This window comes from Mobula birostris, chromosome 8, assembly GCF_030028105.1.
Source record: "Mobula birostris isolate sMobBir1 chromosome 8, sMobBir1.hap1, whole genome shotgun sequence".
In the NCBI taxonomy this organism is placed as follows: domain Eukaryota; kingdom Metazoa; phylum Chordata; class Chondrichthyes; order Myliobatiformes; family Myliobatidae; genus Mobula; species Mobula birostris.
This window is the reverse complement of record NC_092377.1, coordinates 170,186,065-170,211,281: the sequence shown is the minus strand read 5'-3', so window position 1 is coordinate 170,211,281 and position 25,217 is coordinate 170,186,065. Positions and strand designations below refer to the sequence as shown.

Below are 25,217 nucleotides of genomic sequence, written 5' to 3'. Positions count from 1 at the left end.
TACTTCAACTCCACAGCCCCACTCTCTGGCCTTCTCCCCATAACCTTTGATAGATTCTTGATTGGACACTGCATCAATCTCCAACTTAAATACACCCAATAACCTGGGCTCCACAGCTGCCTGTGGTAATAAATTCCACCAATTCACCACATTCTGGCTAAATAAATGACTTTGCATCTCTGTTTTAAATGGACACCCCTCTATCCTGAGACAGTGCCCTCTTGTCCTAGACCCTCCCACCATGGGAAACATACTTTTTCACATCTACCATGTCTAGGCCTTTCAACATATGAAAAGTTTCAATGAGATCCCCCCTCATCCTTCTAAATTCCAGTGAGTACATGCCCAGAGCCATCAAATGTTCCTCATATATTAACTTTTCATTTCCAGAATCATCTTTGTAAACCTCCTCTGGACCCTCTCCAATGCCAGTGCATTTTTTCCTTAGATGAGGTGCCCATAACTGTTCACAATACTCAAGGTGAATCCTCACCAGTGCCTTATAAAGCCTCAGCATCACATCCCTGATATTGTATTCTAGACCTCTTGCAATGAATGCTAACATTGCATTTGCCTTCCTCACCACTGACTCAACCTACAAGTTAATCTTTAGGATGTTCTACACAATAACTCCCAAGTCTTTTCACATCTTAGATTTTTGGATTTTCTCTCTGTTTAAAAAGTAGCCTGCACATTTATTTCTTCTACCAAAGTGCATTACCGTGCATGTTCCAACATCGTATTTCATTTACCACATTCTTGCTCATTCTCCTAATCTGTCTAAGCCTTCTGCAGCCTACCTGTTTCCTCAACACTACCTACCCCTCCACCAATCTTCGTATCATCTGCAAACTTGGCAACAAAGCCATCTATTCCATCATCTAAATCATTTATATACAGCATAAAAAAGAAGCGGTCCCAACACCGATCCCTGCAGAACTCCACTAGTTACTGGCAGCCAACCAGAAAAAAAACCTTTTATTCCCATTCGCTGCCTCCTACCAATCAGCCAACGCTCTAACCATGTTGGTAGCTTTCCTGTAACACCATGGGCTCTTAACTGGGTAATCAGTCTCACGTGTGGCACCTTGTCAAAGGCCTTCTGAAAATCCAAACATCCACTGCATCCCCTTTATCTAAACTACTTGTAAATTCCTCAAAGAATTCCAACAGGTTTGTCAGGCAAGATTTTCCTCCCAAGAAAACAGTATTGACTTTGTCCTCTTTTGTCCTGTGTCACCAAGTACTCCATAACCTCATCCTCAATGATTGACTCCAACCTCTTCCCAACTGGTCAGGCTAACTGGTCTATAATTTCCATTTTGCTGCCTCCCTCCTTTCTTAAAAAGAGTGGAGTGACATTTCAATTTTCCAGTCCTCTGGCACCATGACAGAGTCCAATGATTTTTGAAAGATAATTATCACACCTCCACAATCTCTAACATTACCTTTTTCAAAACCCTAGGGTGCAGTTCATCTGGTCACAGGTGTCTTATGTACCTTTCGGTCTTTCAGCTTTTTGAGCACCTTCTCTCTCGGGTAAATGCACTCACTTCTCTTCCCTCACACCTTCAATATCTGGCACACTGCTAGTGTCTTCCACAGTGAAGACTGATGGAAAATCAAGCAACACACATCAAAGTTGCTGGTGAACGCAGCAGGCCAAGCAGCATCTGTAGGAAGAGGTGCAGTCGACGTTTCAGGCCGAGACCCTTCGTCAGGACTAACTGAAGGAAGAGTGAGTAAAGGATTTGAAAGTTGGAGGGGGAGGGGGAGATCCAAAATGATAGGAGAAGACAGGAGGGGGAGGGATAGAGCCAAGAGCTGGACAGGTGATAGGCAAAAGGGGATACGAGAGGATCATGGGACAGGAGGTCCGGGAAGAAAGACAGTTGGGGGGGGGACCCAGAGGATGGGCAAGAGGTATATTCAGAGGGACAGAGGGAGAAAAAGGAGAGTGAGAGAAAGAATGTGTGCATAAAAATAAGTAACAGATGGGGTGCGAGGGGGAGGTGGGGCCTTAGCAGAAGTTAGAGAAGTCAATGTTCATGCCATCAGGTTGGAGGCTACCCAGACGGAATATAAGGTGTTGTTCCTCCAACCTGAGTGTGGCTTCATCTTTACAGTAGAGGAGGCTGTGGTTAGACATGTCAGAATGGGAATGGGATGTGGAATTAAAATGTGTGGCCACTGGGAGATCCTGCTTTCTCTGGCGGACAGAGCGTAGATGTTCAGCAAAGCGGTCTCCCAGTCTGCGTCGGGTCTCGCCAGTATATAAAAGGCCACATTGGGAGCTCCGGACGAACTATATCACCCCAGTCGACTCACAGGTGAAGTGTTGCCTCACCTGGAAGGACTGTTTGGGGCCCTGAATGGTGGTAAGGGAGGAAGTGTAAGGGCATGTGTAGCACTTGTTCCGCTTACACGGATAAGTGCCAGGAGGGAGACCAGTGGGGAGGGATGGGGGGGACGAATGGACAAGGGAGTTGTGTAGGGAGCGATCCCTGCGGAATGCAGAGAGAGGGGGGGAGGGAAAGATGTGCTGAGTGGTGGGATCCCGTTGGAGGTGGCGGAAGTTACGGAGAATAATATGTTGGACCCGGAGGCTGGTGGGGTGGTAGGTGAGGACCAGGGGAACCCTATTCCTAGTGGGGTGGCGGGAGGATGGAGTGAGAGCAGATGTACGTGAAATGGGGGAGATGCGTTTAAGAGCAGAAGAAGGGAAGCCCCTTTCTTTAAAAAAGGAAGACATCTCCCTCGTCCTAGAATGAAAAGCCTCATCCTGAGAGCAGATGCGGCGGAGACGGAGGAATTGCGAGAAGGGGATGGCGCTTTTGCAAGAGACAGGGTGAGAAGAGGAATAGTCCAGATAGCTCTGAGAATCAGTAGGCTTATAGTAGACATCAGTGGATAAGCTGTCTCCAGAGACAGAGACAGAAAGATCTAGAAAGGGGAGGGAGGTGTCGGAAATGGACCAGGTAAACTTGAGGGCAGGGTGAAAGTTGGAGGCAAAGTTAATAAAGTCAACGAGTTCTGCATGCGTGCAGGAAGCTTCGCCAATGCAGTCATCGATGTAGCGAAGGAAAAGTGGGGGACAGATACCAGAATAGGCACAGAACATAGATGTTCCACAAACCCAACAATAAGGCAGGCATAGCTAGGACGCATACGGGTGCCCATAGCTACACCTTTAGTTTGGAGGAAGTGGGAGGAGCCAAAGGAGAAATTATTAAGAGTAAGGACTAATTCCGCTAGACGGAGCAGGTTGGTGGTAGAGGGGAACTGATTAGGTCTGGAATCCAAAAAAGAAGCGTAGAGCTTTGAGACCTTCCTGATGGGGGATGGAAGTATATAAGGACTGGACATCCATGGTGAAAATAAAGCGGTGGGGGCCAGGGAACTTAAAATCATCGAAAAGTTTAAGAGCGTGAGAAGTGTCACGAACATAGGTCGGAAGGGATTGAACAAGGGGTGATAAAACAGTGTCGAGGTATGCAGAGATGAGTTCGGTGGGGCAGGAGCAAGCTGAGACAATAGGTCGGCCAGGACAGGCAGGTTTGTGGATCTTGGGTAGGAGGTAGAAACGGGAAGTGCGGGGTGTGGGAACTATAAGGTTGGTAGCAGTGGATGGGAGATCCCCTGAGCGGATCCTGGCACTGATGGAAAATACTCAGTTAGTTCATCTGCCATCTCCTTGTCCCTCTTTATTATTTCTCTGGCCTCATTTTCCAATGGTCCTGTATCCACTCCTCTCTTTTTTTACATATACACTTGAAAAAGCTTTTTCTATCCACCTTGAAATTGTTTACAAGCTGCTTTCATTTTTCATCTTTTCCCTCCTAATGATTCTTTTAGTTGCGTTCTGTAGTTTTTTTTTTTAAAAAGCTTCCCAACCCTTTATCTTCCCGCTAATTTTTGTATTGTTATATGCCTTCTCTTTTATTTTTACGTCAGCTTTGATTTCCTTTGTCAGCCATGGTTGTACTATTTTGCATATGAGTGTTTGTGTTTTTGGAATACATCTATCCTGCCCCTTCCTCACTTTTCTCAGAAACTCGTGCCATTACCGTACTGCTGTCATCCCTCCTCTCTCATACCACTGTAATTTCCTTTACTCCACTGAAATACTGCTACATCATACTTTACTTTCTCCCTATCAAATTTCAAGATGAACTCAATCATATCATGATCACTGCCTCCTAAGGGTTCTTTTACCTTAAGCTCCCTAATCACCTCTGGTTCATTACATAACACCCAATACAGTATAGCTGATCCCCTAGCAGGATCAATGACAAACTGCTCTAAAAAGGCATCTCATAGTTAGTCAACAAATTCACTTCTGAGATCCATTACCAACCTGATTTTCCCAATCAACCTGCATGTTAAAGTCTCTCATGACTATCATAATATTGCCCTTTTAATACACTTTTTCTGTTATCTATTGTAATCTGTGATCCACATCTTAGCTACTGTTTGCAGGCCTGTATATAACTGCCATCAGGGTCCTTTTACTCTTGCAGTTTTTTAACTCAACGCAAAGGATTCAACATCTTCTGATCCTATGGCACACCTTTCTACTGATTTGATGCAATTCTTCACCAGCAGAGCCACGCCACCCCCTCTGCCTACCTTCCTATCCCTCCGATATAACGTGTAACCTTGAACATTCAGCTCCCAACTACAACCATCCTTCAGCCATGATTCAGTGATGGTCACAACATCATACCCGACTTTATTTCTTTACTCCATGTATTGAGATATTACACTTCAAGTACAGTATTTGGTACCCTTTTTGATTCTGCATCCCTGATGCACTGATACTTACCCTGCTGGCTGCAATTGTATCCTATCATCTGCCTGCCTTTCCTGACAGTCTGGTTGCACAGTATCTTTGCTTTTTTTTTTAACCATCCCTCCTAACCCAAGTCCCTTCATTCTATAAAGACAAACAAGCAGTCCAAACCCCTATTTACTTACCCTACTCACTTCTGTTCCCACTTTTAGGGTGCTGATCTACTAAAATGCAATACTTTACACCAGTCTAGATTAGACTTCACTTCTCCACCCACATTTCAAACTGGTTTGTCCTGATTTCTTTATCGTCTTTAAAAGCTTTTTCTGATTTCAGAGTTTTTTTTTCAGGTTGGTACGAAATTACACTTTATTGGTTACACAACCCTGGGAGATTCTATCTCAAAAGGCTTATATTAGATGGAAATGAGAAAATCTGCTGAAGCTGGAAATCAGAGCAACACACACAAAATGCTGGAGAAACTCAGCAGGCCAGGTAGCATCTGTGGAAAAAAAGTACAGTCGACGTTTCGGGCTGAAGTATTTTGTGTGGCATTTTGTATGTTTTGCTTATACAAGATGGAAGTTTCCAATTCACTGCAGCAAGACATAAAAAAAAACATTAATCATTCTGTAGTGCTGAACATCTGCAGATGTAATATTCAAAAATCCACAAGAGAAATGGAAAACTCACTTCTGCATTTTTTTAAAAAACCTATTTCTGGGATTTCAAAATAGGGAACTTGGTAAATTGCAAGTGGTAGTAATGACCCCCCCACCCCCAAAAATCATGATCTAATACACCTCAGGAGTGCTACAGAGTGACCATTAACAAGTCAACAGTGAAAATTAAGGGAACCACATATTCAGTTATTGCAGGAGATCATTGAAAAAAAAATCTCCACTACAAACCCACATAAGAGCAGGTTTACATTTCCTTTATCCTGATGGCTCATTTGTAAAAACAAGGCCAACTCTTTTTCACCTTGTAGATAATGGTTAGGCTAGATAATGCACTCAAGTCAATGTCATGCACTTTTAAGCTCAGCGATCTTTACTGTAAGTACTGAATTAGTCACCAGTCTAAAAAGCTACTATTGTCTACGTTAAGATCAAATTATCCAGGATCTGTGCTCTGTCAACAATAGATTCAAGAATTCTAACAGTTGGCTCCAAGCTTGTTCCAAAAGATAATAATTGATTTTCATTTCATTTTCCACTCTATCTCCATATTCAATTTCCCTGGAATGAGAAACCTATTCACTCAAGCCTCACATGTACTCAATCACCAAGAAACCAGCCATCTGGGTCAATTACTAAATAAATTCCTCTTCGTCTTGGGTCTCAGTTGACAAACCGTTATTCTGAGACTTGGACCCCAGGTTTTAAAAGTCTCAAAGTAGAGGATATTTTCACTCAACAACTCAGAATTATTGAGCAATATGTTACAGAATTAGAGCTTTTGGCCCGAGTATGTCATTTGCAATCTTTGCCATATCTACTCATGTTTCTCTGGTTTACAACACTCCACAGATCCCTGTCATTTTCTGTGCAAGACCTATCCTGGTTCAACTACCGAAAATTCATGGCTTCAAATTTGTCCAAGTTTAATTCCACAATCTCCTATGTTCCTACACTGCATGAAGTCCTTGTCTGTCCAACCTCTCCCTACAACTCAGTCTCTCAAATCCTGACAGCAGCTTCATCTTTTTTTCTGCACTTTCTATGTAATACCACCCTTCTAAAAGCAAAATTTCCCAGGCATAGGCATTCCAATAGGCATTTTTGCCTATCCCAGGCAGAACTTTCACACCCCAAGAAACCAAGAGAAAAACCTTAGATTACATTCCTTGTGAGCAGATACATTACTTTTTAGGGGAGACCACAGAACACCCAGCACTCCAGCCTTGGTCTCACTAAAGCCATATGCAAACTCATCGGCCTGCTTTCTTATACACTCCTATTGCTTTTGTTACGTACCCCGTAACTGGGTTGCCAAACCAGCAAGAAATGGATCACTCAGTTGGAGTCTGGATTACTAAAACTAAGAAAGTTTTATTAAAGAAACAAGCAACACAGTACTCTAATCAAAAGGATAATAAATGCAACAGTTCAGCAATGATAAACACACATGTACACAGAATTAAGATAACAGGATCAATCAAGCTCTATCGTTGTCTAGGGGTAAATGACCAGTTTCAAAGTGACGCCAAGTTCAGTTCAATTTAGTTCAGTTCAGTTCACAGACAGTGGGGGGGAAGGAGAGAGAGAGCAAAACGAATGAATATTCAAAACGGCTTCCACACACAGACCTTCGCAGTCAGCTTTCGGGTGAGTCCTTTGTGATGTCATCTGAGGTCACCGACCGTGACCCCTCCGTTTCCAGATACGATCGTTTCTCTGCGGTGAACCCGGCACCCAGGCAAGGGTGGACACACACCAGGTTCCCGCCGATCGTGCCTTTCCACCCCTGTGCGTCTATGGCCTGGTCTCGCAACCGGCCTTCCAAAACTTCCCACAGACTTGTGAGAGACGCACCGCTTCCAGGGTCTCGTTACCTCGGGTGTCGTGTGTGTCCTGCCTTAGCGAACCTGTCCTTTTTTATCCCCCTGCTGGGGTATCGCCTGTCCATCACTTCGAACAGTTCAGGGTTCAAAGGGGGAGCCGATCTTGACAGCTCTCTCCTTCCGTTACTCTCTCCCATCCCTTCATTAACATCTCCAAATGCTGCTCCATTGTTTTCCTTATCTCTCTCTCTCCTGAAGACAGGTGGCAGACCAACTGCTGATCCCACTGGTGCCAGCACAGGACAGCTAACTTCTTAATCTATGTGTATTCTTGTCACACTTTGCAATGGACTTATGTGCACTTCACCATCCTGAATGCTCTCTCCATCTGCATTTTAATCTGATTTCTGGACAAAGGTATTGCAATCCCTTATATCAAAAATTGCACACTGTCTTTTAAAATATGTTCTCCCACCCAAAATCAATCTTCTCACATTATATTCCATCTTTAACCTTCTTCCCCATTTACTTCACCTAGGATAAATCATGGTGGGCAGGGGCTGCCTGCAGCAGCCGATATGTGTGAATCAGCATTAGTAGTATTCAGAAGGTACAGTGGTCTAGCCCCTGCAACTGGAAGCCAGACCGCTGCAGAGGTGCGAGTTATTACAAATACAGTGAATAAAGCCAGGATTAGTCATAGGAACTATGATATTGTAGCCATTACAGAGACTTGGTTGAGAGAAGGCAAGAACTGGCAGGTCAACAGCCAAGAATTGAGATGTTTTGAATCTGATAGTAGGGCTTGTAAAAGAGCTGATTCTTGAGGAGCACCACTGGGTAGGCCCTCCTGTCAGAAATAACAACCTTCCTTCACTACCCTCAGTCTCCTCAGCCAAGCCAATTCTGAATCCAATCAAGCAAGTCTCCATGGATTCCATGTGCTGTGGTGAATGAACCCTCTAACATGTCCTCTAACTACAGCTGAAACATTCTCCCTGATCGGTTGTGCAACCCTGCCCCTCCTCTCCAGCTCTTTTACAAACCTTCCTGTTCCTAGGACGTAGAGCTTCCAGTCCTGCCCTTCTCTCAGCTAAATTTCTGTAATGGCTATATCAATTCCATATACCAATCCTGGCTCTAAGTTTATCTATAACAGTTTGTGCACCAAGTAACATCATCATCATCATCATCATCAGGTGCCATGCCCAGTTTGAGCTTTGACTGCCATGGCCCACACACTCCTGTTTCGGGTCAAGTGGATCAATTCATTGGTATTCATTTCCAGTTCTCTGGCTGCTGTCTCCATCATCATTTGTCTTTGCCTTCTTCTTGCTTTCTTCCCTTCAATCTTTCCCATAATTACTGTGCATTCTAACTCCTCTTTCCTAATCACGTCCAATGAAGTTACGTTGCCTTTTCATGATCTCATACATTATTCCTTTTTGTGTTTGCTCTGTTCATGACATCCTCATTAGATATTCGTTTCATCCATGATATTCTTTGCATCCTCCTCAAAAACCACATCTCTGCTGCTACAATTCGTTTCCTCATGTTACTAGACATTGTCCAACATTCTGAGCCATATAACACAACTGGGTAAACGTAACATTTCAGTTCTCTGAGGTGGGTTGTCACGCCTAGTTCAGTATAGGTCAGTATACTCTTCATTCTCGTAAAGGTGCCTTTTGCCATCCCTATTCTTCTTTTGATGTCCAAATCGCACTTGCCATCTGATGTCACCCAGCTTCCTAAGTAGCAAAAGTTCTGTACTTGTTTAATGTCTTCCCCGTTTATTCTCAGCCTGCAGATAGGATTCTCCTTCTTTTTGGATATCACCATACATTCTGTCATTTTGCAATTGATAGATAGACCCATTTTTGCACTTTCTTTATCAATTATATCAATTAAGTTTTGTAGTTCTTCCTCCATACTTGCAATTAACACAGCGTCATCTGCATACCTAAAATTATTGATGTTTTCATCGCCAACTTTGATTCCCAAAATGTCTCTTATTTTTTGTAATATTGCTTCACTGTACACATTAAATGAATCAGGGGAGAAAACACATCCTTGTCTAACGCCCCTCTTGATTTTCGTAAACGACTCACCTCTCCATCTATTCTTACAGCAGCAGTTTGTTCCCAGTACAGATTTCTGATTATGTGGAGGTCTTTTAAATCTAGATCTAGAGTTTTCTGTAATATTTCAATTAGGTTATTGTGCTTCACTTTATCAAAAGTAACACCATGTTCAATAACGAGCTCTGCTTGTCCACATTTCAGCCTCGATATATCTTCTACCTTCTGCTCGATACCTCCTCTTACTGACTTACGACTCAGGTTCCAGTCCCTCAGTTAGTGCTGCTTTCTCCAGGGACAAAGTGTCAGAATATCATAGTCTTGAGGTGAAAGGTTAGTTTATTGTTAAATAAACCGGCGTGTAATGAAATTTTTTTTTACATGAAGTTGGCAGAGAAAACAATACAGAGAATAAATAGAACATGGCTATGATGAGTGCAAAACAGCAGAATGGTGCAAAGATTGAAATACATTCTGAATAGTGCAAAAAGAAACGCAAGTTTAATGAAAGTTTAAAGAAATCTGCAAGGCAAGATTTTGTTTTAAAAAAGAGGGGCAGGTGCCTGGATGGCACTGCTCAAGGAGGTGGTGGAAGTAGCTATCATAGTGACTTTTTAAATGACGTGTAGACAGACACGAAATGCAGGGATACAGACCATGTCAGGCAGTTTTGATTAGTTTAGACAACCATCATAGTCAGCACAGACACGGTGGGGTGAGTGGCCCTGTTTGGTGCTGCATTGTTCAATGCTCTAATATGCCCTTCAAGCCTGGTACATTTTGCAACTACCTTTGCATCATAAGCAAATTTGGAACCTTTTCCCATCCAAGTTATTTACAGATGGCAAATAACTGAAGTTCATTGGAACTGATCTGCTAACTTGGTGTTTGCTGTACATTAACCAATCCTTCTTGTATTGCCCTCAGACCTACAAGTCCCAATTCTGTGTGACACTTTTAAAACATATATTTTAGTATGTAAATACTATTGCTCTCCTCCTGATCAATGTGCTCATTACACATTTGTCTAACTCCATTTCATATTAGCGGCGATTCTGTCAAAACACAACAATATTCCATGTCCTCCCACCATGAGAATACACATTAGTACTTGTTCTCTACCAACTGATGTTAGACTGACCTGTCAAAAATTTGGCCTTTTCCCCTCTCTGCTTCCTACAACGTTTGGTGCTTTATAAATCAAAACAATTCAAACTCTGAAAGATCAAAACTAACTCATTATCTCTGTAGTAACAATTAGGTGGAATTCAGCAAGTTGAGCAGCATCTGAGGGTGGAAAGGTACTGTCAAAATTTGACCCGAAACAGTCACGTCTCAACTCACTGAGTTCCCCTAGCAGAGACTGTTGCTTCAGATTCTAGCATCTGCCATCGCTGTCTCTCTCATCTCTGTAATCACCATTTAAAGCTTTTGTTATTGAGACTAAGAGAATTTTTTTATTGGCATATCATCCCATTAATTTCACCAGTATACTCATTAAAAAAGTTACTTTCTTTTAATCCTGTCCTCAAGAAGGGTCTTGGCCAAAAACATCGACTGTTCATTTCCACGGATGCTGCCGACCTGCTCGTTCCGCCAGCAGCTTAATTAATTAATCCATTTATTTATTCAGCGATACAGCACAGATTAGGTAGACCCTTCGATCCACACTGCCCCCAACAACTCCACAACCCCACAACCCTGATTAACCCTAGCTTAATCAGAAGACACTTTACAATGACCAATTAACCTACCTGGTACATCTTTGGACTGTGGGAGGAACCCGAACCCGGGGAAAACATAGAAACATAGAAAATAGGTGGAGTAGGCCATTCGGCCCTTCGAGCCTGCACCGCCATTCAGTATGATCATGGCTGATCATCCAACTCAGAACCCTGTACCAGCCTTCCCTCCATACCCCCTGATCCCTTTAGCCACAAGGGCCATATCTAACTCAACCCATGCATTCCACAGGGAAGATGTACAGAGACTCCTTATAGACGGTACCGGAACTGAACTCTGAACTCCAGAATTCCCCAAGCTGTATCAGCTTCATGCTATTGCTATGATACTATGGTGCCCATTTTGTGGGTGTTGCTCTGGAATTCTAACATCTGCAGAATGTCTTATATTCATCTCTTTATTCACATCCTTTTATCCTCAACTCATGGTTCCCTGCTTTTAGACCATAAGACATAGGAGCAGAATGAGTCCATCTGGCCCATCGACTCTGCTCCGCCATTCAATCATGGCCGATCCTTTTTTTCTATCTCCTCCTCAACCCCAGTTACCGGCCTTCTCCCCGTAACCTTTGATACCGTGTCCAAGCAAGAACCTATCAATCTCTGCCTTAAATACACCCAATGACCTGGCCTCCACAGCTGCATGTGGCAACAAATTCCACAAATTCACCACCCTTTGGCGAAAGAAGTTTCTCCGCACCTCTGTTCTGAAAGAGCGCCCCTCTATCCTGAGGCTGTGCCCTCTTGTCCTAAACTCTCCCACCATGGGAAACATCCTTTCCACATCTACTCTGCCTAGGCCTTTCAACATTCAAAAGGTTTCAATGAGATCCCCCTTCATCATTCTGAATTCCAGCAAGTACAGACCCAGAGCCATGAAACATTCCTCGTATGATAACCCTTTCATTCCCAGAATCATCCTTGTGAACTTCCTCTGGACCCTCTCCAATGCCAGCACATCTTTTCTTAGATGAGGCCTCATCAGTGCCTTATAAAGCCTCAGCATCACATCCTTACTCTTGTATTCTAGACCGCTTGAAATGAATGCTAACATGGCATTTGCCTTCCTCACCACCAACTCAAGCTGCAAGTTAACCTTCAGGGTGTTCTGCACAAGGTCTCCCAAATCCCTCTGCATCTCAGATTCCTGGATTTTCTCCCCGATTAGAAAATAGTCCACACATTTACTTCTACTTCCAAAGTGCATAACCATGCATTTTCCAACATTGTATTTCATTTGCCACTTTCTTGCCCATTCTCCTAATTTGTCTAAGTCCTTCTGTATCCTACACCTGTTTCCTCAACACTACCTGCCCCTCCACCAATCTTCGTATCATCTGCAAACTCGGCAACAAAGCCATCTATTCCATCATCTAAATAATTTATATACAGTATAAAAAGAAGTGGTCCCAACACTGACCCCTGCAGAACCCCAACAGTCACTGGCAGCTAACCAGAAAAGGATTCTTTTATTCCCACTCGCTGCCTCCTACCAATCGGCCAATGCTCTAACCCTGTTATCAACTTTCCTGTAATACCATGGGCTTCTCACTTGGTTAGCAGTCTTATGTGTGGCACCGTGTCAAAGGCCTTCTGAAAGTTCAAATATACAATATCCACTGTATCCCCTTTATCTATCCTACTTGTAATCTTCTCAAAGAATTCCATCAGGTTCATCAGGCAGGATTTTCCCTGATGGAAACCATGCTGACTTTGTACTATCTTGTCCTGTGTTACCAAGTACTCTTATCACCTCTTCCTTAATAATGGATTCTAATACCTTTCCCACCACTGAGGTCAGACTAACTAGTCTATAATTTCTTTTCTGCTGTCTTCCTCTTTTCTTAAAGGGTGGAGTAACATTTGCAATTTTCCAGTCCCCTGGCATCATGCCAGAGTCCAATTATTTTTGAAAGATCACTTCAAATAATCTCTTAACGCTACCTCTTTCAGAACTCTAGGGTGCAGTTTGTCTAGTACTGGTGACTTACGTACCTTTAGGTCTTTCAGCTTTTTGAGCACCTTCTCTCTTGTAACAGTAACTGTACCCACTTCTCTTCCTTCACACACTACAACTTCAGGCATACTGTTAGTGTCTTCCACAGTGAAGACCGAAGCAAATTTTTATTAACGACCTGGATGTTGGGGTAGAAGGGTGGGTTGGCAAGTTTGTAGAAGACACAAAGGTTGGTGGTGTTGTAGATAGTGTAGAGGATTGCCAAAGATTGCAGAGAGACATTGATAGGATGCAGAAGTGGGCTGAGAAGTGGCAGATGGAGTTCAACCCGGAGAAGTGTGAGGTGGTACACTTTGGAAGGACAAACTCCAAGGCAGAGTACAAAGTAAGTGGTAGGATACTTGGTAGTGTGGAGGAGCAGAAGGATCCGGGGGTACATGTCCACAGATCCCTGAAAGTTGCCTCTCAGGTGGATAGGGTAGTTAAGAAAGCTTATGGGGTGTTAGCTTTCATAAGTCGAGGGATAGAGTTTAAGAGTCGCGATGTAATGATGCAGCTCTATAAAACTCTGGTTAGGCCACAATTGGAGTACTGTGTCCAGTTCTGGTCGCCTCACTATAGGAAGGATGTGGAAGCACTGGAAAAGGTACAGAGGAGATTTACTAGGATGCTGCCTGGTTTAAAGAGTATGCATTATGATCAGAGATTAAGGGAGCTAGGGCTTTACTCTTTGGAGAGGAGGAGGATGAGAGGAGACATGATACAGGTGTACAAGATAATAAGAGGAATAGATAGAGTGGACAGCCAGCGCCTCTTCCCCAGGGCACCACTGCTCAATACAAGAGGACATGGCTTTAAGGTAAGGGGTGGGAAGTTCAAGGGGGATATTAGAGGAAAGTTTTTTACTCAGAGAGCGGTTGGTGCATGGAATGCACTGCCTGAGTCAGTGGTGGAAGCAGATACACTAGTGAAGTTTAAGAGACTACTGGACAGGTATATGGAGGAATTTAAGTTGGGGCTTATATGGGAGGCAGGGTTTCAGGGTCGGCACAACATTGTGGGCCGAAAGGCCTGTACTGTGCTGTACTATTCTATGTTTTATGTTAAAATACTCAGTTCACCAGCCACCTTCTTGTCCCCGTTATTATTTCTCCTGCCTCATTTTCTAGCAGTCCTATATCCACTCTCATTTCTCTCTAATTTTTAACATACTTGAAAAAATTTTAACGATCCATTTTGATATTATTTGCTAGCTTACTTTCATATTTCATCTTTTCCCTTTTAATCATTTTTTTTAGTTGCTCTCTGTAGGTTTATAAAAACTTCCCAATCCTCTATCTTCCTACTAATTTTTGCATTGTTGTATGCCCCTTCTTTTGATTTTATAATAGCCTTGACTTCCTTGTCAGCCACGGTTGTACTAATTTACCATTTGAGTATTTCTTCATTTTTAGAATACACATATCCTGCCCCTTCCTCATTTTTCCCTAGAAACGCACACCATTGCTGCTCTGCTGACATCCTGCCAGCAGCTCCTTCTAACTTACTTTGGCCAACTCCTCTCTCATACCACTGTAATTTCCCTTACTCCACTGAAATACTGCTTCATCAGACTTTACTTTCTCCCTATCAATTTTCAAGTTGAACACAGTCATATTGTGATCACTGGTTCCTAAAGGCTCTTTTACCTTAAGCTCCCTAATCGCCTCCAGTTCATTACATAACACCTAATCCAGTATAGCTGATCCCCTCATGGGCTCAATGACAAACTGCTTTAAAAAGCTATCTCTTAGGCATTCAACAAACTCATTATTGAGATCCATTACCAACCTGATTTTCCCCAATCGACCTGAATGTTAAAATCTCCCATGACTACCATAACATTGCCCTTTTGATTTGCCTATTCTATTTAACCATATAACAATAACAGCATGGAAACAGGCCATCTCGGCCCTTCTAGCACGTGCTGAACTCTTACTCTCACCTAGTCCCACCGACCTGCACTCAGCCCATAGCCTTCCATTCCTTTCCTGTCCATATAGCTGTCAAATTTAACTTTAAACGACAACATCGAACCTGCCTCACCACTTCTGCTGGAAGCTCGTTCCACACAGCTACCACTCTCTAAGTAAAGAAGTTCCCCCTCATGTTACCCCTAAACTTTTGCTCTTTAACTCTCAACTCATGCCCTCTTGTTTGAATCTCTCCCACTCTCAATTAAAAAAACCTATCCACATCGACTCTATCTATCCCCCTCATAATTTTAAATACCTCTATGAAGTCCACCCTCAATCTTCTACATTCCAAAGAATAAAGACCCAACTTGTTCAACTTTTCTCTGTAACTTAGGTGATGAAACCCAGGTAACATTTTAGTAAACCTCCTCTGTACTCTCTCTATTTTGTTGACATCTTTCCTATAATTCGGTGACCAAAACTGTACACAATACTCCAAATTTGGCCTTACCAATGCCTTGTACAATTTCAACATTACATCCCAACTCAATGCTCTGATTTCTTGTTGTAACCCGTGGTCCACCTCCCAGCCACTGCTGGAGATCCTCTATATAATTGCCATCAACGTCCTTTTACCCTTGCAGTTTCCTAACTCAACCCACAAGGATTTAACATCTTCTGATCCTATGTCACATCTGTCTACTGATTTGAAGCCATTCTTTACCAGTAGAGCCCACACCACCCCCTCTGTCTACCTTCCTGTCCCTCCGATACAAGGATGAGTAACCTTGGACATTCAGCTCCCAACTACAACCATCCTTTAGCCACAATTCAGTGATGGCCACAACATCATACCTGGCAATCTGTAATATTTTAACAAGATCATCCATCTTATTTCTTATACTATGTGCATTTAGATACAACACCTTGAGTACCGAATTTGCTATCCTTTCTGATTTTGCATCCCTAATAATTTGATACTCAGCCTGTTGTCTGTAACTGAGTCCTATCACCTGCCTGCCCTTCCTGACAATCTGACTGCACGCTGTCTTTACTTTTTTACCATCTATTCTATCCTGAGTTCCTTCACACTGGTTCCCAACCCCTGCCAAATTAGTTTACACCCTCCAGATCTTTCACCATGACATCAAGAAGATCATCAAGTAAAAGGGACAAAGCATTGGACAACTGGTGGCATGGTTTATCTTTCCCTTCTCCTCATACAGCAGTGATTTTTGCTAAAGGTATTAACACAAGTCATAAACCTCATCAGACAGGCATTTCATTCAATCTTTAAGAAGAGATTTTTATTTCTTTGTTCCACACATTTTAAATGTGATCATTTCACTCCTGAACTCCAGCAGTCATTTGATCCCACACATTTGAACTCCAGCAGTCATTTGATTCCAGCACACATTATCCATGACCACATAGGTCTTCCTGGGTACAAACCATTTCCTCCCATGTCCCAAAGACCACAGGGGTTTCGGAGAGCAGAAAGGTAGCAGAGGAAGGCAGCCAGAAGATTAAGCACAATTTTCCATTTCCTAAGTGCCTTTTCACTCAGCTTGTTTCTACACCAAAACAAACCCCCTCATTTCTAAAACAATCACATGACAAACCTCTTAAATGCACTCATTTATATCCATGCACCTTTCTGAAGGGTATTGTACATAAAAATATTGCAGCTGTATGAAAGTCAAAGGTCAACAATTCTGTACAAATGCACCAGCACCCCAAATAGAGGAGTGCAGTCAATACATGTTGGCCTATAAATAACAGACCTTATAAATGGTTCAGATGGTGGTAGCCTCAGTGTAATTCAAGATGTTACTGTGATTCACACAGAGTTCTATGTACTTTGTTCAATTAGTGCAAATCATGGGATATAAACAGTATGGTCAGCTGACAGGAAAGGAGCTTTTAGATTAGAAATGATTGATTCTTGTAGCAAGATCAACCATCATGGTTTTATAACATTTTGGACAGTCAGAATTTATCATCCCAACTAACTGAATAAAAATATTTAAAGTAATTTTTAATTTAGTTCTGGGATCTAGCATTGTTGGCAAGGCCAGTATTTATTCCACATTTCTTACCACCTTCAGGAAGCTTTTAGTTTTTAAATTGTTGTAATGTTTTTCTGGCAAAGGAATCCTGATGGTGCAGCTTTTCAAGCAGTTCCATAATTACACCAAGGGACAACCGGGATCCACAACACTTTTCCTAGTCAGGATAGTGAGTGAGTGGAATGGGAACTGACAGAAGGTGACATTCCCACATACAGTATACTGTAACCTTTCATCCACTGTTAAGGTCCTGCCATTAACAGTGTAGGGTCCATTTAGAGGTGATCTCCCAAAGGATAACTCACACTTGGCTGGATTCAACTCCATCTGCTATTTCTTTACCCAGATCTGCAATTAATCTATATCCCTCTGTATTCTTGGCAATTTTCTAACTATCCACAATGCCACCAAACTTCATATCACCTGCAAACTTACTGATCCACCCATCCATATTTTCATTTAAGTCATTATATATGTTCCATGGTCACATTAGGTACATCCTGGACCCTAAACAGTGGACACAAATTATGTTTGTGGTCGTCTATTGCTGTAGCCCAGGGGTCCCCAACTTTTTTTGCACTGCGGACCGGTTTAATATTGACAGTATTCTTGCCGACCAGCCGACCGGGGGGGGGGAGGAGGGGGGGGGGGGTTAGGGTTGCCAACGGACAAGAGTAGCAGTCAAATACGTTGTGTTTACCCAGAGAAAGACTACAATGACCATGAAGCCTTGCGCAGGCACCAGTGCGCATGCATCCGTGTGCTTGCCGATTTCTTTTTCCCCCGCAAGTCGTTTTTAGCGATTCTGTTCGGGGGGGTGTTAATCACAACTGGAATATAGGTGATAAGTCACTAATACACTCAGTTTCGTTTCTAAAAGGGTTTATCTAACGAATTTAATATTAAACACACAGCGCATATTTTCCTCGCATGAATACAGTGATAAGTCAATTGTCAGGGGAGGACAGGGGAGCCTGAAGTAAGTGTTGAACGAACTTCCAGTAGAAATGGCAGAAACAAGTTCGATATTATCATCTAAAGAAAAATTGGATAGGTATATGGACAGGAAAGGAATGGAGGGTTATGGGCTGAGTGCAGGTCGGTGGGACTAGGTGAGAGTAGCGTTCGGCACGGACTAGAAGGGCCGAGATGGCCTGTTTCCGTGCTGTAATTGTTACATGGTTATATAAGTAAGTCAATAGCATCATAACATTTTAAGTAACATTTGGATATTAAACACACAGTGCATAATTTTCCCCGTATGAACATATAAAATCATTGCAACACACCAATATCGCTGAATCAGTGGGAGCCCTGGGCTTGTTTCCCTGCAACAAGACGGTCCTATCGAGGGGTGGTGGGAGACAGCGATACTCGAACGGGGTTCCTTATGTCCAGTCTATTCTGCAATTTAGTTTTCGTTGCATTCATTGCAGAAAACTCCGCTTCGCAGAAATATGTTGGAAGCAACGTTTTCAGTGCTTTTGTGGCTATCTCAGGATATTTAGCCTTGACTTTGATCCGGAATGCCGGCAGAGATGTTACGTCAAATATACTTTTCAGCCCGCCGTCATTTACAAGCTCGAGGAGTTGATCGCCTTCCCGTGCTGACATAAATGATGTGCGGGTACATGACCTCGCGTGCGTTCAAGCTCAACAGTGGCCGTGACAGGGAATGAGGAAAGGTGCTGCTGACTCGTAGCGCCAAATCATATCGTTTCCTCACAGCCCGGTAGCACATGCTTTGCGGCCTGGTACCGGTCCGCGGCCCAGTGGTTGGGGACCGCTGGTTTAGCCCATCCACATCAAGGTTCGATATGTTGTGCATTCAGAGATACTCTTCTGCACTCCACTCATGGTGATTTGAGTTACTGTTGCCTTCCTGTCAGCTTGAACTGTTTTGGTCTTTCTCCTCTAACCTCTCTCATTAACCAGGTGTTTTCACCCACAGAACTGCCGCTCACTGGATGCTCGTTATTCTTCGCACCATTCTCTATAAACTCTTGACTGTTGTTAGTGACAATCCCAGGAGATCAGCAGTTTCTGAGATACTCAAAGCATCCCATCTAGCACCAACAATCATTCCACTGTCAAAGCCACTTAAATCAAATTTCTCCTCCATTCTGACGTTCAGTGTGAACAACAACTAAACCTCTTGACCATGGCTACATGCTTTTATGCATTAAGTTCTGCCACATGATTGGCTGATAAGATATTTACATTAACGAGCAGGTGTATAGATGTACAGAACTGTGCAAATGTCTAAGGCACATATATATAGCTAGGGTGCCTAAGAAATGTGCACAGTACTGCATTTGTTAACATGAATGGGATGGGAAATGCCAGAGAGTAGTGGTGAATAACTGTTTGTCAGGTTGGAGGCCGGTGACTAGTGGTGTGCCTCAGGGATCTGTACTGGGTCCAATGTTGTTTGTCATATACATTAATGATCTGGATGATGGGGTGGTAAATTGGATTAGTAAGTATGCAGATGATACTAAGATAGGTGGAGTTGTGGATGATGAGGTAGGTTTTCAAAACTTGCACAGAGATTTAGGCCAGTTAGGAGAGTGGGCTGAAAGATGGCAGCTGGAGTTTAATGCTGATAAGTGTGAGGTGCTACATTTTGGTAGGACTGATCAAAATAGGACATACATGGTCAATGGTGGGGCATTGAAGAATGCAGTAGAACAGAGGGATCTAGCAATAATGGTGCATAATCCCTGAAGGTGGAATCTCATATGGATAGGGTGGTGAAGAAAGCTTTTGGTATGCTGGCCTTTATAAATCCGAGCATTGAGTATAGGAGTTGGGATGAGCATAGGATGTAATGTTGAAATTGTACAAGGCACTGGAGAGGCCAAATTTGGAGTATTGTGTACAGTTCTGGTCACCGAATTATAGGAAAGATGTCAACAAAATAGAGAGAGTACCGAGGAGATTTATCAGAATGTTACCTGGGTTTTAGCACCTAAGTTACAGAAGAAGGTTGAACAAGTTGGGTCTTTATTCTTTGGAGCGTAGAAGGTTGAGGGGGGACTTGATAGAGGTATTTAAAATTATGAGGGGGATAGATAGAGTTGACGTGGATAGGCTTTTTCCAGTGAGAGTAGGGGAGATTCAAACAAGAGGACATGGGTTGAGAGTTAAGGGGCAAAAGTTTAGGGGTAACACAAGGGGGAACTTCTTTACTCTGCGAGTAGTAGCTGTGTGGAACGAGCTTCCAGCAGAAGTGGTAGAGGCAGGTTCGATTTTGTCATTTAAAAAAAAAATTGGATAGGTATATGGACAGGAAAGGAATGGAGGGGTTATAGGTTGAGTGCAGGTAGATGCGACTAGGTGAAAGTAAGCGTTCGGCACGGACTAGAAGGGCCTGTTTCCATGCTGTAATTGTTATATGGTTATATGAAGTTACAGCGAGTTTGTAAATCTGGTGGGAGCAAAGGATAATGGGAACGGTGAGGATGGAATGCTGCGGGGGTGGTGTGGGATAGGAGGCAGAGAAGGAATGCTAGGGGTGGGGAATGGTGTGGGTGCAGAAACACCCAGCCCTGAGACACCAGGCAAATAACATCTTACAGAATGACTCTCTGGTGCTTCCCATTCTTTCTCCTCTCCCTGCCCTCTTCCCACTCTCAGTCCATAATACACACCGATATCAGAGTCAAGTTTATCATCACTCACTTGTGTGATATATAGACACCTAATAAAGTAGCCACTGAGTATATATCACAAACAAAGGTCATAGTACAGATCCCTTCAGAATACCACGTCACACACCTTCAGCCAGATTAGTCCCATTGACCACTACCTCCATTCTTCTATGGGCAAGCCAATTCCAAATCCAAATGGTCATATCACCATGGACCCCATGCACCTCAATCTTCAGGATGAGCCTATCATGAGGAACCTTGTCAAATGCCTTGCAAAGATCCATGTAGACAACATCCACAGCTCTACCTTCATCAAGAAATTTAATTTTCATATGATTTCCTTGCACAAAGTCATGCTAACTCCCAAATTTAGCCATATGTTGGTCCCCAAGTACCCTCTCTAATAGTTTCCCTACCTCTGACACAAGACCAGGATTATCCTCATTTTCATTTTTAAGCAACAGAACAAAGATCTTGATCAAGCCCTTGGGACTTTGCCTCCACAATGTTCTTTATAGGATGACACTAACTCTTCCTTAACCTTATACTAGCTCTCTCCACTATCCTCCACTTTCTTTTCCATGGTCAATACTGATAAAGTACTCAGCCACTCACCCAGATCCTTCACCTCCAAGCACACGATTCCCCTTTATACAGGATCACGTAATCGTAATAATAATTACAATTCTTTATTATTAGTTGAGGCATGGAGTTCAGAGTTAGGAAGGTGCTACTTTACAAAGCTCTGGTTAGGCTACGTTTGGGCTACTGCATTCAACTATGGTCACCCCATTATAGTAATAATACTGAGACTTCAGAGTGAGCACAGCAGTAGTTCACCAGGATGTTGCCTGGAGTAAGAGGGTATGTGCTGTAAGGAGAGGTTGGGCAAACTTGGGTTGTTTTTATGGAACAATAGAGACTGAGGGGTGATTGTAAGATTACACATAACATTACAGCACAGTACAGGTCCTTTGGCCCATCATGTTGTGTCTGTTGAAGTGTCTCTTAAATGTCCCGACTGCATTTGCCTCAGTCACCACAGTTGGCAGGGCATTTGATGCACCTGCTATTCTCTGTGTGAAAAAAAAACATACTGATGATATTCTCCCCCCCCCCATACCTTCCTTCATTCACCTTAAAATTATGCTCCCTCACATTAACTATTTCCACCGAGAAAAAGTCTCTGGTTATCTGCTCAATCTTTGCCTCTTGTACAACTCCATCAAGTCACCTCTCTCCTTTGCTCCAAAAATCCCTCTATCACTCAACCTATCCTCACAAGACACACCTTCAAATCCAGGCAGCCTCCTGGAAAATCTCATCTGCACCCTCTCTAAAGGTTCCACATCCTTCCTATAATGAGGTTTTCTAGAGCTACAACATTACCTTGTGGTTCTTGAACTCAATCCCCTGATTAATAACGGCCAACACACCATTCACCTTCTTAACCACCTTATCAACTTGTGTGGAAACTTCGAGGGATCTATGGACACGAACCCCAAGAACCCTTTGTTCTTCCACATTATGAGAGACAGAGATAGAGCAGATAGACAGTTATCTTTTTCCCCCAGTGTGGAAATGTGTTACACTAGAAAGTATGATTTAAGGTGAGAAGTGGCAAGTTCAAAGGAACAGGCAGGGCAAGTTCACTCTCCCCCCACTGCCCCCGAGAATGGTGGGTGTTTGGAATAGACTGTCAAAAGTGGTAGAGGAGGCAGATTCAATAGAGGGGATTGAGTGGCTCCTAGGAAGGTGGATGAATATGCATGAATATGTGTGTTATTTTTAAATTGATTCTTTTGTATTTCTTTGTTCTACTTTGCACTTTCTGAGGAAGCTTAAACAAGCATCACTCCCCACTAACATCTTAACTACATTCTACAGAGGCATGGTTGAGAGTGTGCTGACCTTTTGCATCACAACCTGGTACTCCAGCTGCAGTGCTGTCGACAAAAAAGCCTTGCAGAGGGTGGTTAGGGGAGCAGAGAAGGTTATTGGGGTCTCCCTACCTTCTGTCCAAGACCTCTTTCAGAATGCCTCCAGAAGACACGGTACATCATTAAAGACCCCTCACACTCTCTCCGTGAACTGTTTGTTCTTCTGCCATCAGGCAAACGTTACAGGAGCATCAAAACTAAAACCACAAGGCTACTAAACAGCTTCCTCCCACAGGCAGTCAGACTGCTGAATAGCTGCTCCACCTGACTCTGCTTTGGACACTTTTAACTTGCACTGGACACTTATAACTGATTTTAACTGACATGTTGCTGTTGTGTTTTACTATTTATTGTTATATTTATTATTTAGTGTTGTGTTTGTTATGTTATGATTGCACTGCCCCTGAGAAACACTGTCTCATTCTGCCCTGCACAGCTGATGTATGGTTAGAATGACAAAGTTTTTTGAATCTTGAATCTTGAATCCCCACACGACAATGAATCTCAGGGTAGTTGGTATATACATAGTTTGATAATAAATTTACTTCAAACTTTGAAAATGGAGGGATAGGGACATTGTGTAGAGAGCAGGGATTAGTTTTGTTATTCCAGCACATGGTAGGCCACAAGGCTTGTGTCTCTGCAGCACACACTCGAGAATTTAGCAGGACAGGCAGCATCTATGCAAAAAGCGTACAGCCGACGTTTTGGGCTGAGATCCTTCAACTGGACACTGCCGAAAGGTCTCAGACAGAAAAATGAACTGTGTCCTACTGAAGGGTCTCCACCGGAAACATCGACTGTACTCTTTTCCACAGATGCTGCCTGGTCTGCTGAGTTCCTCCCGCATTTTGTGTGTGCTGCCTGGATTTCCAGCATCTGCAGATTTTCTCCTGTTTGTGTTTTAGGTTTATGGCTTTACTCTGTTTTGTACTGTTCCACATAAAGCATTCTAAAATGCAGGGACGATCTGATCCCAACTTTAACAGGAAAATTCAGGAAGCAGGCGGAAAAACACACACACACAATGTAATCAGATCTTCGAATTTAACTGTACACATTTCATTCACCATTCCCCTGCGTGTTTATTTTTTTAAAGAAACATTCTGTAATCGTTGGGAAATGAAGAGCAGGGGACCCTCAGTCTAGGGACTGAAGCCCATTACCTGGGCGACAGGTAAAATCAACTGGCCTCAACGGGAAAGCAAACATTAAATTAACCCAGTAAGAAATTACCATTTATTCCAAATTCCGAAAAGATAAGGATTTTTTCCAGAAATATTTATATCCATCCATATTCAGATTTGTTCCAAAGTTATCTACTTTTTCCGTAGGAGGACCTGGTCCCTTCATTCAACGCGGTGACACGTCCTGGCTGTAAGCGAGTGGATGCGAGTCGGACCAAAAACTTACGACTCGCCAGTGACTGAAGTAAGTAAACTCTGTGAAACCAACTGAAAGAGTTGCTTGTCACTGAAATGCACCCAGTTACCCACCCGAATCGACAGTGTAAACTTCCCGATCAACTTTTAAACACGAGTTAGCAGAATAGCTTACCGTGCTACCTCAGGACCGCTTAATAACTTTAATGTCTAAAAAGTGAAATCTTACCTTCGTGGATGTAAAATCTTTGTAAATATTTCTAAATGAAAATGGCTGCCTACTTTTTATATGCAAAGTCTGGGCGGGGACATCTCCGTGGAGCCAACGAGCAAGCTGTGCGTGACAGGAAAAATCAGAAAACACACTGAGCGTATGTTGGTCCCTTAAACCAATTGTAACGTAAACTGTATTCTGTAGAAAGTAATTTGTGTAAAAGTCGCAGGAATCAAAAGGGGAGAACAGACTGAAACATTATTTTATCCTCAGAGGAGCACATTTGCCAGGTACTGGGAAGAAGTCGCCTGTGAGGTGGGATTGCCAACAGCCCTCGATTTTGCTGCAGTGGCCGGGATTTGAGCATTGCAGTATGTTCCTGGATTCCATTGGAATTAGAAACCAACCGAAAACAATTTAAAACATTACGCATTTCTTTAGTGATAAAAATAGTGCAGTTGGGCAGGATGGTGTGGGCAGGGGCAAAGGTTTTTCAATGAAATTCCTCCACCGAGATTCCTAAACAATTGTAATCTGCACTATACGAGAAAATCTGCAGATGCTAGAAATTCAAGCAACACACACAAGATACTGGTGGAACGCAGCGGGCCAGGCAGCATCAGTCGATGTTTGGGTCTGGGCCGAAACGTCGACTGTACTTCTTCCTATAGATACTGCCTGTCCTGCTGCGTTCACCAGCATTTTGTGTGTGTAATCTGCACTATGGAGTTTTGGGCTGCATCATTCCTTAGAGCGATCAGGTAGGCCATCATTACACATTGGGTCACTAACCCCACACGGGATATGGCCTTCTGGCGAATACCTTGTTCAGAAGTTTCAATGTAAGTTTCTATATACTACATTGCGTGTATTTATATACTACATTGAGATTCATTTTCTGGCAGGTATTTACATAACGAAATACA

The 25,217-nt window shown here is 43.0% G+C and overlaps 1 protein-coding gene across 2 annotated transcripts in view; it reads right to left on the bottom strand.

Annotated features, from left to right (window-relative positions):
• The window catches only part of LOC140201961 (annexin A4-like), a 116,555-nt gene extending 91,971 nt beyond the window's left edge, over window positions 1-24,584 (bottom strand). Inside the window, exons 1-2 of one of the 2 annotated variants that reach the window (XM_072266830.1) lie at window positions 24,307-24,584; window positions 23,932-24,149 (exon numbers count right to left, since the gene is read on the bottom strand). The gene's annotated coding sequence lies outside the window, so the exon portion shown is untranslated. The remainder of the gene's footprint in view (window positions 1-23,931; window positions 24,150-24,306) is intronic. The other variant, XM_072266829.1, reaches the window with a different exon arrangement.
• Window positions 24,585-25,217: the final 633 nt, after the last annotated feature.